Here is an 18,257-nt window from a genome sequence, read left to right on the forward strand (position 1 = left end):
GATTTCTAAATTAGATGAACATTCTAATTGGCAATTTACCTCTATCTATAGAAACACTTACTACATTTGGTTTCCTTAAAATGGTTCACCTAAAAAAAATTTTTTTAAACACATGAGAAATAATAAAAATAAAAGCAATTAACACTCACTGAGTTCTTACTATGCACCAGGCACATTCTAAGCACTTTGAATTATTTCAAGGAATTCTTACAACACAAGTCACAGGCTATTATAAAGAACTAATAGTTCTCTTTTTTAGTTTGAGTCTTTCCTTTTGGAAGGAACTGAATCCGAAGATGTCTCAAGTAACTGCCCAAATCCACACAAGTACTCTTACTCATTTCTTCTAGCACCTGAATTAGTCTTAGTCCTGTCACTAGTAGGCCACAGCCTCAAATAAGAAATAACCCCACAGTTTGCCAAGGATTTATCTCAGTTTGCTGAAAAGCATTTTTGGGCCTACTATATGCCATTTTTAACACAGGTCCTCTCATTTAATCCTCGTAACAACCTGGGACTATTCTCATGTAATAGATCAAGACTGGAGGTGAAGGAGGCTGACAGGTGAAATAATGATACTCCTTTTGCCAACAGAAAAACAAGACAAATGTTAAAAAATCCAAGATGAATTTTTCTACCTCACATTCTTTGCCTCTATCTTTTTCTACCCCTTGAATATTCCCCTTCCTTCAAATCTTACTCCTTTTACTTTCTTTAGTCAAATTATAAAGCCAAAATTGATATTCAACAAACATTTCCTTGTACCTATGAATCACATATGCTTACTTGAAATAGCTTCTTGAATAGCTTCATGTTCCCTATTTAAATAGATGAGAACTTTAAAATTAGCATATGTGTGTATATGTTAGCCTACTATTCATAAGTATATAAATATAAAAATAATAGGGACTCCCAGCTAATATATTGTGTGTGGAGGGGTAGAGGGTTGGGCTAGAAGCCCTTGACAAGAAAATGAGAAGAAAAAAAAGTCTTCACTAGAGATAGCTGGAAATATAGGACAGGCCTTTGGTGGGAGGTCTAAGTTGAGAATGTAAGCTTGGGAATCATTAAATATGATAAGAAATAATCTGTATTTTCTACTAAATGAAGTCTGCCACAGACAGGTTTTTTAATTGATTTTGCTTTTAGTCACAATCTTCCTTTTCTTTGAGCAAAGTTTTTCTTATTAAAAATTTTTTTCTCATTTCTTTCCTTTTTTGTTCAAAAAACCTGGCTATTAAAATTATGGAAGCATATCACCATTAGTGAGTTATAAATTCAACCTTAACATCATGACATTCTTTAGAAAAATGCACATCAGCGTCATTAACAGAATTTTTAGTGCATAGTGCCCAAATATAGTATACAGGACGCCCTGCTAGACTTCCACAAAAGTTGCTGAGTATGAAGATGTGTTCAGGAAGGATAGAGATTGAAGCAGGAAAAAAAAGCAGAAATAAGGAATCTTCAAGGGATCAAAGAAATGAGGTGGGACTATATTGGAGATACCAGAAAGGCAGAGAAAAGAGAAGTATTTACGATTAAAACTGGTTCTCCACAGTTTTCTTCGATGTAAAAATGATTATGGGCAAGAAGAGTAGGAAACTATCTAGAGCCTAGCAAGCCCACCATACCCTCAATGGTAAGCCTCCCCTGAACCCTTGCTCCAATTAAAACAAACCTGTACTATGATCAATATTTGTTTAACTCACCTCTGTGATAATGCATCTATTTTAGGAAGTAATTTAAGAATGTATGATAATCAGCCTCATGTCAGAAAACCTGACTACTCTGACTGTGAAAGGTAATTTTGCAGAAAAAGCTACACAATTACCACAGAAACAAATGCTGACACCAGATTCTGACCTTCAATTATGAGGAAGATGACTGACTCCTTTTCTGTTTTTAGGAAGTCATGATTATTCAGAGCAGTCTCAGAGGCTGCAGGGCTGGTGCCAGCAGCATCTTTGTGTAACCATCATCATTATCATCCATAAATACTGACTGGGCACCAAGTGGGTGTAGAGAGCACGCTAACTCAACGACAAAACAGTGAGGAAAGACAGATGAAGGCAAGGCAACATTCAAGAGGTTAGAAAAGACCGAGACTGCTATGTAAAAAATCAAGTAGAGAAAACAAGGAAGCATAAAGATTTTAATGTACAATACATGGCCACAGAAGCTTGACTGGAAAAGAAAAATATTTACTGAGAAGAAAAGTGCTGATATTTATTGAGACTTTTCTATAGATTAAGCATCCAGCTTTAAACTTATTTAGCCTCATGTACTGCTAACTATGCTAAGAAATAAGTATATCCTGGTTCCATTATACAAACAAGTCGAGAGGTTTAGAGAGGCAAAGGAACCAACCAAAGGTCACAGCTAGTATGTAGCAGAGTAAATGCAAGATCCTGGCCTCCGTTCTTAACTTGTGCTCTGTCTTTCAAAAGATAAACTTTGGGAAAAATGGTGAAGGAAATAATTCTACTTCAGAAGAGAAGACTAAGAACCTGGTTTTAAATATGAGTAGTTAGATGAATTTAGGTAGTGGGAGGCAGTATGGCCTAAACTTTGGAATGAAAGGCCAGGTTAAGAATCTCAACTGCTATTCACTAGCTTGATTACACTGGACAAGTAGCTTCTCTGAGTTTGTTTCTACACTTATAAAACAGGCAGAATGATATCTACCACGCCAGGGTTTAGATGTTGTGTGTGGATCACATATAAATGCCTGGCACACAGGGAACAAGGGTTACCTGGTAGCTGCTATCATCATCATTGTGATGGGCAGGAGGAAGAGTACTAAATTTATTAAATATCAATAAGCCAGGCACTGTGCCAAATGTACTACATACATGAATTCACTTATTCCTTGTAACAGTCCTTCTTTTTTTAAAAATTTTTAAAAGATTTTATTTATTTATTTGACAGATCAAAAGTAGGCAGAGAGGCAAGCAGAGAGAGAGGAAGGGAAGCAGGCACCCTGCTAAGCAGAGAGCCCGAATCGGGTCTCAATCCCAGGACCCTGGGATCATGACCCAAGCCAAAGGCAGAGGCTTTAACACACTGAGTGATCCAGGCGCCCTGCAGCAGTCCTTCAAAGAAAAATATCTCCATTTATCACTGAGAAAAAGTGAGCTTCAAGGAAGAGTAACAAAATTTTTTGAAGGTCAAAAAGCTAATGGGAGGAAGGGACACAGTATATAAATTCAGGAATGCCTAATATCAAAGTCCACGCATTTGCCAAAATGTATGACTGACTGTGTTTCCCCCTCCCTGAAGAAAAAGGCAAAAGAATGCAAGTACCAAAAAACACACAAAAATTAAACAAAACACACAAAGTTTAAAAAGATCCTTTAAGGGCACCTGGGTGGCTCAGATGGTTAGGTGTCTATCTTTGGCTCAGGTCATGATCCTAGGGCCCTGGAATCAAGCCCCATGTCAGGCTCCCTGCTCAACGGGAGTCTGCTTCTCCCTCTCTCTCCCCGCACTGTTCCCCCTGCTTGTGCTCTCTTGCTCTGTCAAATAAAATCAAATCTTTAAAAAAGTAAATACATAAGATCCTTTAAGTTACTGGGTGTAAAAGAAAGATTAAGGCTATCAGTGCTAAAGAAGAAAATTTTGGGGCACCTGGGTGGCTCAGTGGGTTAAAGCATCTGCCTTCAGCTCAGGTCATGATACCAGGGTCCTGGGATTAAGCCCTGCATCGGGCTCTCTGCTCAGCAGGGAACCTGCTTCCTCCTCTCTCTCTGCCTGCTTGTGATCTCTGTTTGTCAAATAAATGAATAAAATAATATCTTAAAAAAAATAAAAATAAAGAAAATTTTATTCGCTTATTAAATAGGGTCTTGTGGTTTTTTGGGCATTAAACATGTCAATCATAGTGATGTTCCTTCATATGAGGACATAAAACCCTTTTAGACCATGAAAAGTTTTCTACAGGACATATTATTTTTGAGGGAGACCTAGGAGTGGTTTTGGACAGATTGGAAACTCAAGGGAACAATTATAAAAGTGCTAATCTCTGAGACTTTTGAGAACCTCCACACAGGGACCCTGCTTCTGGTAAAGGGCTTCTAGTAACCTAATGGGTCTCTCCGTTTGGATTTCAGGGTGGTAAAAATTAGTAAATGATTAGTATTCCACATAACTAAAACAATAAAAACAAACACATGCAAAACAAAACTGCTCAGCTCATGCATAACAGACTTCCTTTGGAAAAAAGCCACTTCAACCTAATCCTATTTCCTACCATCTGGTTCTCCTGCCACCTTTAAGTGATTTATCAGTAAGAGGAAAAGACTATCAATTAAACATATAATTATTAAACCTATTACCAACTGCACAAATCAGTGCTCTTAATATTTAATAATGACATTCATATAGTATGCAGAGAGCAAATTGGTATACTAAGTAGTACATAAATAAATTGTATCTGGCTAACATACAGGTTTGTGCTAGTGTGCTCTGTGAAGTTCCTTGCTGCTCTCAAATAAATTGAGTTGGTAGCAGGAGACTCAGCTGGTCTATCAAGTGGCTAAAAGCCCCACTGCTTCCCCACATCCTCCAATTAAGGCTGGTTTGATATATTTAGTGGCTTCTGAAACCTCTGGGTCTCCATGTAACACATGCCTCCTGGTATCTACCAACCTTAAAAAATAGAAATAAAAGTCGGAACAGTGGGATATACAGAAAAGATAAAATAAATGGTCCTATGAGTCTCCCTAAATGCTCACACCTGAATTAAATATGTCAAGAGGCTAATAATCAGAAGGTTAACCAGAAGGTTAAGCGAATCAGGAGAATGATAATGGGGTTATGAGGTTTTTCAACAGCTTAAATTAGGTGTGGCTTTGTTGTCATCCAATAATAGTTGGGAGGCCTGACAGCATTTCATTCCCACAGCTGGGAAGTTAGAGACATATTTATTTTTTAATGGAGAGGTGAAGGTGAAAAGATTAGATTCAAACTTTCCTTTTTTTTTTTTTTTCTTCACCTGGAACACACGTATTTCAAAGAGCTGGTGTGAATAAGTTGCTCTATCTATAGTGATTCTCTTCAAAGCAGAGGGAAAAAAAATTCCAACTGTGAGTTGGAACTTTAAACGTTCTCTAAAACATTCTTAGGATTTGCTAATATGCTAAGCCTGCGTGGGTAATCCGCATGCAGGCAGGAAGGGACACTACTAGGAGAGGTAACCATGGGGCAGAAGAAAGGGAATGGTTCTTGGGACAGTGGGCTGAAGGAGGAAATTATGTCTTATCTTTCTAATTAATAGGAAGGGCTTGGGAGAGTTACTGGAGAAAGGACCAAGAAGCACATAATGTGGGTTCAGTCTGGATGGAAGTCTTGGAAGTGCCAGTGGGTTGTATGTGGAATACATTCTTCTGGGAAGAGGAGAGCAGGTAAGTAAACGTGAGGTACTGAAGTTGTCAACTCACTCCTCATTAACAGTTCACAGCCTATTTAAAAAATAAAAATTCTCTCTAAAAACAGGCTATGTTTGTTAATGATGTGCCATTATGAACGTCCATTTGTTTGCGACAAGTAGTTGCTAATGCCATCTGTTGGTAGTTGGTGGTTGCCTTGACGCATTTTGTTGGCATCAGAAAATTCAAATGGATTCCTATTGTCTTTCAGCTTCAGTAAGTTCTATCTCCTCTATAAGGCCTTCCCCTACTACTTTTACAGCACTTATTAAGTGCCAGGCACTGTTCTAAGTCAGTCTGTCAATCTATACCAATTTAATCCTCAAAATAACTCTATGAGGGAGATGCCATTTATTATTCTCATTTCATTAACCAGGAAACTGAGGCACAGAGAAGTTATAGGTAATAAGATCACAAAGTCACACAGATAGTAAGAGGCAAAGCTGGAATTCAAATCTAGGTAGTATGGCTCCAGACTCCATACTCTTTGCCACTACAACAGATTTTCTATTACGTCAAGTTAGAATGCTGACTAGGTACGCCCTGGAGTAATCGTAAGATTTTGAAATAAACAGACGTGGAGGACCCCTGTTCCTGTTTCATGATGTGATAGTAAGTTATTAAACTCAAGACTGCTACTGTCGGGCAGCAGAAGTAAGGGATGATGAATATGGCAGGGCAGAAGGATGGAGAAGGGGACTGATTTTAAAGTGCTTTAGTATCAAGAATATCAATTAAAGCTCTAGTATCTAGTACTGAAGGAGCCATCAAAGCTTTGCAGGGGAAGAAATGGAGACACTCTCCAGTCAGTTTTCCAAATATAACAAGAATATGGGATGAAGGTCAATATTCCACATTCCCGTATTCAGGCCTGCCAAATGGTCTCTGACTTAGATCATTCCCACCTCTTAGACAAAAGAGAAAGAATAAAACCGATTCCTTACACAGCTTCCACTATCAATAAATACTGGGGGAATTTGAAGCTATTAGGAATAAATGTTTATTAATGATAAGGTGTTGTGCAAATAGGTCATAAAAAAGCACTGCTAAATGAACAGTTTAATAATAGAGAGCTCATCATCCTGGACAGCTCAAGTTGCGTATAACTGTGGAATCTGTAATATGGTCTTATGTAGACGACTGCCTATCAGGTTCTAAAACTCTCACCAGGGTGCCTGGGTGGCTCAGTGGGTTAAAGCCTCTGCCTTTGACTCAGGTCATGGTCCCGGGGTCCTGGGATCGAGCCCCACATCGGGCTCTCTGCTCGGAAGGGAGCCTGCTTCCCACCTCTCTCTCTGCCTACTTGTGATCTCTGTCTGTCAAATAAATAAATAAAATCTTAAATAAATAAATAAATAAATAAATAAAACTCTCACCATCTGCAGTTCAGAACTATAGTGGTCTGACCTGCTTGCTCAAGTAAACTGAAGTCTAAGAACACATTTAATGTTTTATGTGCAATGAGCAACTCATTTTGTAAGAAAAATTATTAATGATATGTTACAAACTCTCAGAGAGCAAAATAAGGGTATTTAACTGGTTTAGCTGGATTGAGAGAAGAAAACTGAGAAGTTGTTGTATCAAATTATTTCCTACAGAATGAATACGGACAGAAAGCTTTGAAAACACAATTTTACTCCCTAAACAGTCTTTACTAACTTCAGATAATGAAAACTAGATCATTCTTTTTTCCATTGCACATTGGACAAAAACCAACACTAAGCCAGACCAAAAAGAAATCTTGCAGTATTAAATATTTATCAAGTAGGTGTCGTATTGGTCAAAGGTTCTATAATCCTTTTTTTTTAAGAGTCTTCACCTTTGTGTGATACATGTTGGAACAAATAGGAAACTGGTGATTTTTCCAAAAAGACACAGTGAATTTGTGGCTTAATAAGTTATAATACACGGATTGTCATGTCTGGCTCCTTCAGCCATGAATTCTTTTATATGAAAAGTCCAAGAATGACAGTGAAAACATGCCCAAACCCATATTAAGCATTAATTCTGAAATCTTGCCATTCCTATTTGAAAGAAGAAAAATCTCAAAACCATAAATATGGGAGACTTTTAATAGACTCACATTCCCCTTCCCCCAAATCAGGTCCATAGAGGAGGGAAATTTCAACCTAGATCTCAGATATGTAACTGCTTCTGAAATAAAAATGAGGGCATTAAATAGCATGGATAATGAAACTCTGGTTTATGGATATTGTTGATTTCAAGCAGTGCTTTCCATGTGGAAGAAAAACAGCAATGCATCACAGAGAGAATTGCTTTCTCTTGTAACAAATGGTCAGCCCTAAATCTCATCATCTTCTTTGGAACAAAAAGCATGGGCGCCTTTGCAACTAGAAAAAAAAAGAAAATCAGTGTGTGCTTCAATTAGAATCACTGACCTTTTCTGAAGCATGCGTGTGCTTCTCTATAGAAATCAATGGAATAAAAGGTCATGTTTTTAAAATGTTTGAATACAACAATCTCTTTCCCAGGCAATGGCAAATTCCTTTTATTTTTAAGGTAATTAATCTGTTGTATATAGAATGTCAAAAATTTAAAAATTAAAACCACCTTTAATTTGCAATTTAAAACTAATTAAAAGTATCAATTCTGTCACCAGAAAAAAGGGAAAAATCATTGGAAAGATACAAACTATGTTTTTCATTCTACATACTCTGTCATAGCCCAAAAGGTTCTGTTAGCTGAGTTCTTGTCACTAAGGCTATAAACAGAAAGAGCATCCTAGAGGAAAAAAAGATTACTTTAAACAGCTCTCTTCTTTCCAAAGTGTCTTGAAGAAGGCAAAGGCAAGCTCTATGTGTGTCAAACGGAGATGGTAAAGCTTGGTGATTATTAACTTCCCACCATCATAACTCTCCAAAGCAAATGCACATACACACAAAAATGGAGACTAAGAGTCAAGAAACAGATGCCAAAAGAAATGATTGGAAATAGTCACTATTTTTTCTGAATATTAAAAAAGATATCTGAAAGAAGAGCCTTTGCCTAGATTAGAAACATTTTACTTCTCCAGTTATTTTAATTCATGAAGAGAAAGGGCAAATTCTTCAATCACCTCTTAATCCATTTAGGGGATAAATGCTTATATCAGTCATATAAAATGCTCCTTACTGCCATCATAACAAATCTTAATACTTTCTCTAAGGACAATGAGCCTTCAAATTAGACCCACCAACCTTTCTTAACGGGTCTAAAAACTTACTTCTGTGTTCAGACAATCTGGTTTCAAATATCCTTCTGCCCAACAGAATTTGAGAGCAATTTACTCCAGTCTGATCTATTGTAAAGCTGCAAGAATGATGTCATTAAAACCTGAGAGCAGATTGCTATCAGTGGTATAAACAACCCCAAACAGCGTTCTGAAGGGAAGACAAGCCTCTCAATACGACAAGCTACAGATGCTTCCTTACCTACCAAGTGAAATTCATTTTAAAAGACAAAGTTATAAAAGGAACCAGTTATGAAGGGCAGGGAGGATTCAAAATATACAGAGAACAAAAATCTATAAGAAGAAAGAATCTAGGGGAGGTGTATCAGAGAAGTCTGAGTATTTTTTATGGCAGTAAGATGAGATGAAATAAAATGGTGGTCCATGTAAAGGGGTCTGCCTCTCTGTCAAGATAGAAGGTTTGCTGTATGTCAATTTTATCTTTAAAAAGATGTAAGAAAAAAGACATGAGTTCTGCCTTTTTCATTTGTTCAGAGTGCTCACTTTCTAACATTTGTGTAATGAATGATCTAATATACACTTAGATGTGCAACCTATTAGCACTGTTCCACACCACTTAATTAGAACAGCTATGCAGAAAGTTACATGGACCCACAAACACAAAATCAGATATTGCCTAAAACTTTGTGGGAAAATAAAAATGCAGCTGGAAATACTGAAAATATAATTTATCCTACTAATAGGTCATTGATCTTGTATGGCTCCTGTAAGGAAGGACCAGAGAAAATATTTTATTCTATGAAAACTTTAAGTCCTAGGTAAGTCTTCCAAACTCTTTTTGGGAACGAGAGAAGGGCAGAGCAGTTTTTTCTGCTTAAGAAAATTACTCTAGTATTATAATTATTTGAAAATCATGAATCATCCACAACTGAATCATGAACCCCTTAAGGATAACAACAATGGCCATTATACTTCATACTACCTGCTAGTACTTCTATCCTGAAGATAAAGTTCTAAAATTATGCATAAAATGAACTTTGAGTATCACAAGTCATCTGGGAAGATACCATGTTGGAGACAAATACGTCAAATTCACATTAAATTCAACAGTATTGTGTTCTCTGGTGTTGAAGCAGAATGCTGTTTTCTTTGAACCCCACAAGAAACAGCTGGCTCTTGTTAAGGGGTCAATTATGAAGTTATGAAGTATGTCATAACATACTTCAGTTATGAAGTATGTCATAACATACTTCTCTCAACAGCATCATGCTTAGTTTGGGGACATTCTCTCACTAGGGAAGCCTATGGGAGCTGAAATTACCTGAGGGAACAGCACATTCTTGATTCCTAGCTCATGCTCACTCTGGAAAATCTGCTAAATGAATGGAATGGGACACAAAGTAATTACCACTTTTAATCGTGTTTAAAAAGTCAAAGAATGAATGAAGCAGAGATCTGGGGTGATTAGTTCAAGGCTCCAAGTCAAAGACACACATAGCCTTAAACTTCTGCTACTTCATTTTAAATTCTTACCACTATTGTGTCAGAATGAAAATACGGTTGGAACTTTCTGCCTGAAATAGAAAATAGATTCTAACTTTCTTAAAGCTTAAACATAAGATGAATTACATCCTCATGTTTTTAAACATTAGTAGATCAGTCACAGTTAATTTGGTCATCAAAAAGCATTTATGATGAATACATGAAGAGCATCTGAGGAGCAGTCTTCATGTAAAGAGCTAACAAGCGGAAACAGAGTAAGCTGTTTCCATCTCCCCTCCTTTTCCAGGCTGTGGTTGGTCCCACTGCTAATCTTCAAAGACCTCTCCTTAAAAAAACATAAGAAAGAATAAAAGAAAAAAAAAATACCAGAAACAAAGAGACTAATAGTCTCTTATCCTTGTCTTTTCTAGCAGTCTTCACAGCAATCCAGATCTTAGCTAGATGACACAAACAGCTGGTTCACATTTGCTTCTTAAAGGTCCCTTAGGTGGTCACTGGTAACTTCAACATTCATGCTGATAATTATTCTGGTAGTTTAGTCTAGTGGATCCTAACTCTGAGGGCACATTCAGATCACTGGGACAACTTTTCAAAAATACTTACTGATATCTCAGACCAAACTCAGAATATAGGGTTTGAGCATTTGAATTTTTTTTTTTTTTAAAGATTTTATGACCTATCATGACCTAAGCCGAAGGCAGATGCTTAACTGAGCCACCCAGGCACCCCCATTTGAAATTTTTTTTAAAAGCTCCTTAGATGATTTTAATGAGCAACCAGGGTAGAGAATCTCTATCCCTCAATTTCTCAACTGTCTGAACTCTAAGGACTTTTGTTACTATTCTACTTCGTCTACCTTAAAGCATGAGTCTACTTTCTATCTCGAAACGACTACAACTTGTTCTAACTACAAATTCCTTTCTTTGAGCACAGTCTCCATATTCTAACCATACTACTACTCCTTCTAAACCTGTTGCTTGCTATCACCCCAACATCTGCCTTTGGATCTCACCTCTCCTTTCTCGGAGTATACCGACTCCTCTTCTGATATTAACTGCTTCTCTATCAATGTAGCCAGCCATTCTGTGATGATCTAGGGAGGCCCCTCCCCATTTTTTTCATTTCCTTGTTCTGCCTCTGTGAATACGCAACCAGCCACTAACATCAAAGCCCAGGCTGTTGAGTACATGGCTAAAGAGGTCCCAATGAATTACCAAGAATCCTTCTGGGTCTGTACCACAGTTGCTGCCTCTCAGCCCTAAGAGCTGCGTCCTTTTTAAGGTTTTTTCTTTTTTAATTGTGGTAAAATATACATAATGGGGAGTCCCTCTCCATCAGATGCAGGCCCCCAGATGTGGGACAATGATCAGGGGGAAGCCAGTGGTGCAGGCAATGAAAAGATTCACCCGAGGCAGAACAAGGGAGACAGAAGTTTACTGAATACATTGCAAGGTAGTGGTGGGGTGAATAGCAAACAAGAGACTGTCTGCAAGGTGGCAGTGGGTAGGGGTTCTATTTAAGGTGGGAAGGTGAGGAGGTATGGGGATGTATGGAATTTTCCCTTTTTTGGTAATTGTGCCTGGTTGTAAGTAGCCCACTCCTCAGTTTGGGCCAATGGATATTTTGAGGTGGGTTACCTGATGGGCCTGTCTGTATTCAGCCAGGTGGTCGCTGTGGGCCCTTTGACCTTGATCAAGTTTCCATTGCTCAAGTCTGTTGTCTAAAAGTGGCCTCTACACATAACAAAAAATTGACCATTTTAGCCATTTTTACATGTACAATTCAGTGGCATTATGTACATTCACAATGTTGTGCAACTATCACTACTAATTCTAGAACTTCCTCATTAGCCCAAACAGAAACTCTTTGTTAAGTTTATAAAGGACACTTCTGATTCTGTCATTCCTCATCACAAGTATCTTTCACTGTGCCTTCAAATGCCTACTGAATAAAGATGAATGTTTTTAGTTTAACATTCAAGGCTCTCCATGATTTGCCCCAACTAGCTTAATTTCTAATTATCCATGCATGCTAAATTCTAGCCAACTGGACGACTTGCCATTCCCTAAAAGATGATCCTGATACTTAATCTCTCCATCTGGAATATCTATTCTCCTCAAGGCTACCTGTCTAAATCCTCATCTTTCAACACTCAGCTGAAATGTCATTTTCTTCATGAAGTCTTACTGGTTTTTTTTTTTTTATTTTATTTTTTTAAGATTTTTTATTTATTGATTTGAGAGAGAGATAGTGAGAGAGAGCATGAGCAAGGAGAAGGTCAGAGAGAGAAGCAGACTCCCTGCGGAGCCGGGAGCCCGATGCGGGACTCGATCCCGGGACTCCAGGATCATGACCTGAGCCGAAGGCAGTCGTCCAACCAACTGAGCCACCCAGGTGTCCCTTACTGGTTTTTTTTTAATTTTTCTTTTTTTTTCCTGCCTGAAGCAATCTCTCCTTTGAAAGCTCCACACCATTTGCCCATATTCTTTTAGAACTTCCTACCATATATGGTATTTGAAGATTTGAAGATCTTTGAAGAAGATCTTATATATATGATAGATATGATGGAGGAAACTAACAATACGGGAATCTTCAAAGCTCCTCAGATGTAGATTTCTGGTTCTTGCTGGTACGGTCTGATTGAGAGTATGAGTGCACTTACATATATATACACATACTTCATTTTGTTTGTTCTTAGCAATTCACAGACTCCTAAGATTCCCTGAGGTTTACAGAGCTCTTTCTTTCTTTCTTTTATTTTTTTGGAAAGATTTCATTTATTCATTTGTCAGAGAGAGAGAGGCAGAGGGAGATGCAGGTTCCCCACTGAGCAAGGAGCCTGATGCGGGACTCCGATTCCAGAACCCTGGGATCATGACCCGAGCTAAAGGCAGACATTAACCGTCTCAGCCACCCAGGCATCCCTACAGAGCTGTTTCACAGCACCAAGGAATCATGTATTGTATATTCTTTAAATTACAAAATGCTGTTATAAAATATACTATACAAATAATATTAAACTTAAAACGACTGCATTTGAGGAGCCCAAAACTACATTATTGCTCACCAAGGACTCTAACTGGTCAAAATGGGGATGGAAGTTCCCTTGCTGCCTTTATGACAAGACATTCCCATTTAAACAATGCCTGCACAGGCCAAACCTATTATAGAAACACTTCTGAAAGTAAAAGGAGGAACTTATTAATAATTATACAGGACATCAGGTAAAATCCAGGAGTCCTGATGAACAGGGCCCTACACATGATCCCCCACTAGACTTCTCACTTCCACTGGTTTTAGGCTGTAGTTGCTTCTAGTACAAATAACCTGTTCTACCCATATTCTTCTCCATAAAACATTAAGAGCATGTTTCATTATATTTCAAAGTAAAAGTAAACTTTTCCCAAGGCAGGCCAAATTTTTATTTCTAATCCAGCAGGCATCCAGTACTTTCTGGGAAAAGGCATGCTTATGTTCAGAATTCAGGTTTCTTACTAAAGCATGATAAACGATTTTCAATCAAATAATTATAACTGGTTTCTCTTGGGTTAAATTTCAATAGGCTCAAAGTAACTTAGCACCGAAGTATTTTCACACAGTTTTCCAAACAGAAAGTCAAAGTGCAAAATGAATAATGTAATCCTTTAACAGCAAAAAGTTCAGTTAAAAAATAATCTTTCTTAATTATTAAGGAACATATTTTGCAGGGTGATACACTAGATTTTAAAAATATGAAAATAGGAAAGCTACAAGATACAGAGAACATGGGAGAATTTGTTCCTTCCATTTTGGACTCCTGCTAAATCTGTTGGACCCTGTAGGTAGATTTATCAACAGTTAAAATCTAGACATTATCTTTCTACAAGTTGCTTAAGGAGCTATCTAAAGAAAACTCAAGCCACTGATGGTGGGCACTGCTGCAATCATTTTATTACAGTTTCAGGGAAAAATGTATGATTAACTGCATACTATATGATCATACTCTTATTGTACATCTGATTACATCAAAATGTTCATAGACTCAGATTTTCTAAAGTGATATTAACCATTAAAATCAGTGTAAAGGGAGGGGCACCTGGGTGGCTCAGTGGGTTAAAGCCTCTGCCTCTGGCTCAGGTCATGATCTCAGGGTCCTGGGATCGAGTCCCGCATCGGGCTCTCTGCTCAGCGGGGAGCCTGCTTCCTCCTCTCTCCCTGCCTGCCTCTCTGACTACTTGTAATCTCTGTCTATGAAATAAACCAATAAAATCTTAAAATCAGTGTAAAGAGATCTTAAAATGTTTCTGTAGTAAGTTACATATGCAATACAACAGCACAATTTTTTAATCTTAGAAAAAAGTGCAATAATAAATGGTACTGTATGTATAATAGAAGGTTGTTTAAGATTATTTCCTTTTAATGACTTAAATAATATGATAAATACATATTTTTGACTCTATGAACTGATCCTTTATCAACTAACTAAATAGTAGAACATCCATTAGAATAGCAACATACTTAGAACTTACCTAAAATGACAGAGCCTCAAACAGACCTCAAGATTTTCTTCAAAGCATAATTCCACGATCATACATTTAAAACTCAAAATATTATCCATTCTAAAATCTGCAAAGACACAACAATCCTCTAATTTAAAAAAAAAAAAAAGCCACTGTCTAAAACTGTGTGTAATGTGTATGCCATGTTTTTGAGATACTACAGAGGGAGCTGCTAACACAGATGAATAATTGCCTTCCTAAAAAGTCTTTATAATCCTGGGGCAGCTATAGAAACAATTCCTTTTTATGTTGAAAGGATTCAATGTTTTCCAAATAGCACCACCAGTAGAAAACACCTTCTTTTCTGTGCATTATTCTATATATAGCTAAAAATTATACAACAGAAAACAAGAATATTTGAGGCTTAGGTTTGAAAGACTTTTTTGTAGCTAACTAATTATAACAGGTGTCCATTTTTTAACCTGAAGGTAAAAAAATTAAATAAGAAAGTAAAATATTTAAGTAAATGGTGTACCAGATGGTTCCACAAATACTTATGGCAAGGACTTTTAATTCAACATTCATGAACAATTTTGGGGAGAGGAATTGCACAGAAACATTATGCTAACCAATGAAATGGGCTGAAATAAGCCACCAACAGGTACTACACTATCTATGACACTCACGGTTTTAAATTATAACTATGCTAACTTTCCCTCTGCTCTGCAAGTATTTGAAATAATAATCAATCAAGGATCTCCCAGACTCCAATTATGGTCACTAGTAAGTGACTGAGAACTCCTAGCTTACAGAAGCACACAAAGTTTTTAAAGGAATGACAAACCCAAGTATACAGAATTAATGCCTGATATAAACAATTCATGCTTGAACTATAGAATAGAAAGTGATATTATAAATTAGGTAAGTGCTCACTGAAGAGAATCTAAATATATCTGGCACTTATTAAATATAAACATATTCACCAATTTATTATTTGAAAACATTCTTTCCTCACAGATAACCTAGATGCAATCAAGCGGATCTAGGCTACCCAAACCCAACACATTCAAAAGTCTTTAGGACCGGCTCAGGACCAACTCCTGGGAAATAACCTTTGAGCCCTTGTAATGTCCTGCCTCATAAGAGTGTCTTAGTATACCTGGGGCTTTGGTCACATCAGACAGTTTATGCTAACAGTATGATTTATGGTGACACCTGTTTTTATTTGCCTGGGGCCTTGGGCCAGCTGTATTAGTTTAACCTCTGGGTGTGGAAGAGGAGGAGTGCTGGAGACTGAGTAGCTGAGGTCAGCCCTGTGGGTGCTCTATGCCTACCTGACTGACCTCTGATAAAAACCCTGGACACTAAGGCTCAGGTGAGCCTCCCCAGTTGACAATATTTATCTGTATTGTCATACATTGTTGCTGGGAAAATTAAGCAAGATCTGTGCAATTCTATGGGGAAGCCAAATTGGAACTTTGTACCTGGTTTCTTTTTTTTTTTTTTTTTTTAAGATTTTATTTATTTATTTGACAGAGAGAGATCACAAGTAGGCAGAGAGGCAGGCAGAGAGAGAGGGGGAAGCAGGCTCCCTGCCAAGCAGAGAGCCCGATGCGGGACTCGATCCCAGGACCCCGAGATCATGACCTGAGCTGAAGGCAGAGGCTTAACCCACTGAGCCACCCAGGCGCCCTGTACCTGGTTTCTGATGGACTCTGCCTTATGCACCACTTTCCTTTGCTGATTTAATCTGTATCTTTTTGCTGTAATAAACTGTAGCCATGGTTAGAATACCTTTCCTGGATCTTGTGAGTTCTTTCAGCAAATCATGGAACCTGAGGGTAGTTTGGGGGACCCCTGACACAACCTACAATACAATAAAATTCTTATTTAATAAAGAAGATTTCTTCTAATTTCAAGGTTTGTTGTCAGCAACGTCATTTCCAAACAGGTAGAAATAGCATTACACATTCATAGGAATGCTTCTAATATGTAGGTTCCTTTCCAGCCAACTAAAAGGATAAAGGTGACTCCTGGCCAGGTGTAGGAAGTTACTCTGGATGAATGACACAAGTATGGCTCCACTCCCATGAGTTCCCTACCTTGGTAATTTTCAGGAAGTCTATGAAATGAAATCATCAATGCTTTCTCCTCAGTTGTTACTTCTGATCTACAGTTGAGGAGAAAAGAACTTTCTCAATTTTTTAAATTTCTAAATTCTTTAAATAAGCATATGTTAACAACTGTCTGACCAGGCCCAAGATCTCAGGTATACAAAGACGCTCTTGTTATCCAGAAGCTGGTCAAGACCCAGTCCCTTCTCTGAAAGTGCAAGGTTGGTGCACCCCAAGTCCACTGAGTTAAGCCTTTATTAATTCTGTAAAAGACTCATGGGTTAAAATATCACCAAGGATTACAGCATTCAAGAGCTCTAGGTTTATCGGATCACAATATCCCAGCAGTGTTGATCAGCGATAATTCTATCACCTTACAACCCCGTTTCCCAATTCCCCAGTCAACTTAGCTATTCTCCTTCCCTTAGGGAAGCTCTTAATTGTTCCCAGTTACTAAAGAAATTATCAAAGATAATTATCTAGTATAGAATTACTTACCACCTGTGTAAGAATGAGATTTTTAATCTCACTGCTAAGCCTGAAAAACTATCTTGCTTTCATACTGGTTTCCACTCTTAAGTCATAGGCCTAGTGTTAATAAGTCTTGGGTCAATAAACTAGTGTCCTGAGCTCACTGAATTCAAAGATTTAGGACTCCCTGTCTTTCACTTCAAGTTTTACCCAGTTAAATACAGAATGGTAAATCGTGATGCTTTTCCTAGGGCTAACCTATGTCTCAATTTTTTATTTTCATGCACAGTCCCAGGAGTTAATACTAGGCATTATTTTAGAGTTTATTATTATCCATGATACCTTACATACTATTTTTACATATTAATAGTAGTAATATAATGGTAAAGCCTCTATCCTGAGAGAATCATGTAGGAGTTGAAATAAAGACCACAGAGTCAGACCATTTGGAATCGAACCTCAATCTCAATATTTACTATCTGTGATCTTAGTCAAGTCTTTTTTATCTTTTGTGCCTCAATTTCCTATTCTGTAATATGGGAACAGTCAAAGTCTCTCTCCCAGATAGTTGTTATAGAGATTAAATAAACTTTTATGTATAAATAACTTAGAATTGTGTCTGGCATCTGATAAAAACTTAGGTAAGTAATGACTATTACCAGCACCATCACTATTACTCCAAAGAACTTGGGATTTGACTTACATATCTCTTTAATTTTCACCTTACACCAAGTGGTAGAAAAAAAGGGCAGTATTATCCTCTTAACTGATAGGCAGTTGTTGTATAGCAACAAGAGTACTTTCTTGAGTTCCATACAACATAGCTGCCTCACTGGCTTCATCTGCAAAATGGGGATGGTAATAACCTATCTCATAGGCTGTGTGAAGATTAAGTAAAAAAATGTGCTCCAAAGTCCCGTTTTTATGATATCACAATTCAGGATACATTGATAATACTGCTCTGTCAGATTTCAAAATTACCTGGTTCCAGGTATTCAACCACCTCTGCAAGGATGAGATTTTATACACCTTAAAGCATGAACCCCCAAAGGTGCTAGAAGAATAAATTAAT

The 18,257-nt window shown here is 37.6% G+C and overlaps 1 protein-coding gene across 1 annotated transcript in view; it reads right to left on the bottom strand.

Moving 5' to 3' along the window:
- NLK (nemo like kinase) overlaps positions 1 to 18,257 on the bottom strand; it is a 163,840-nt gene that overhangs the window by 43,118 nt on the left and 102,465 nt on the right. The window lies entirely within an intron of this gene.

The sequence above is a fragment of the Lontra canadensis genome, unplaced genomic scaffold (genome assembly GCF_010015895.1).
Source record: "Lontra canadensis isolate GAN:19392208 unplaced genomic scaffold, GSC_riverotter_1.0 scaffold163, whole genome shotgun sequence".
Taxonomy (NCBI): domain Eukaryota; kingdom Metazoa; phylum Chordata; class Mammalia; order Carnivora; family Mustelidae; genus Lontra; species Lontra canadensis.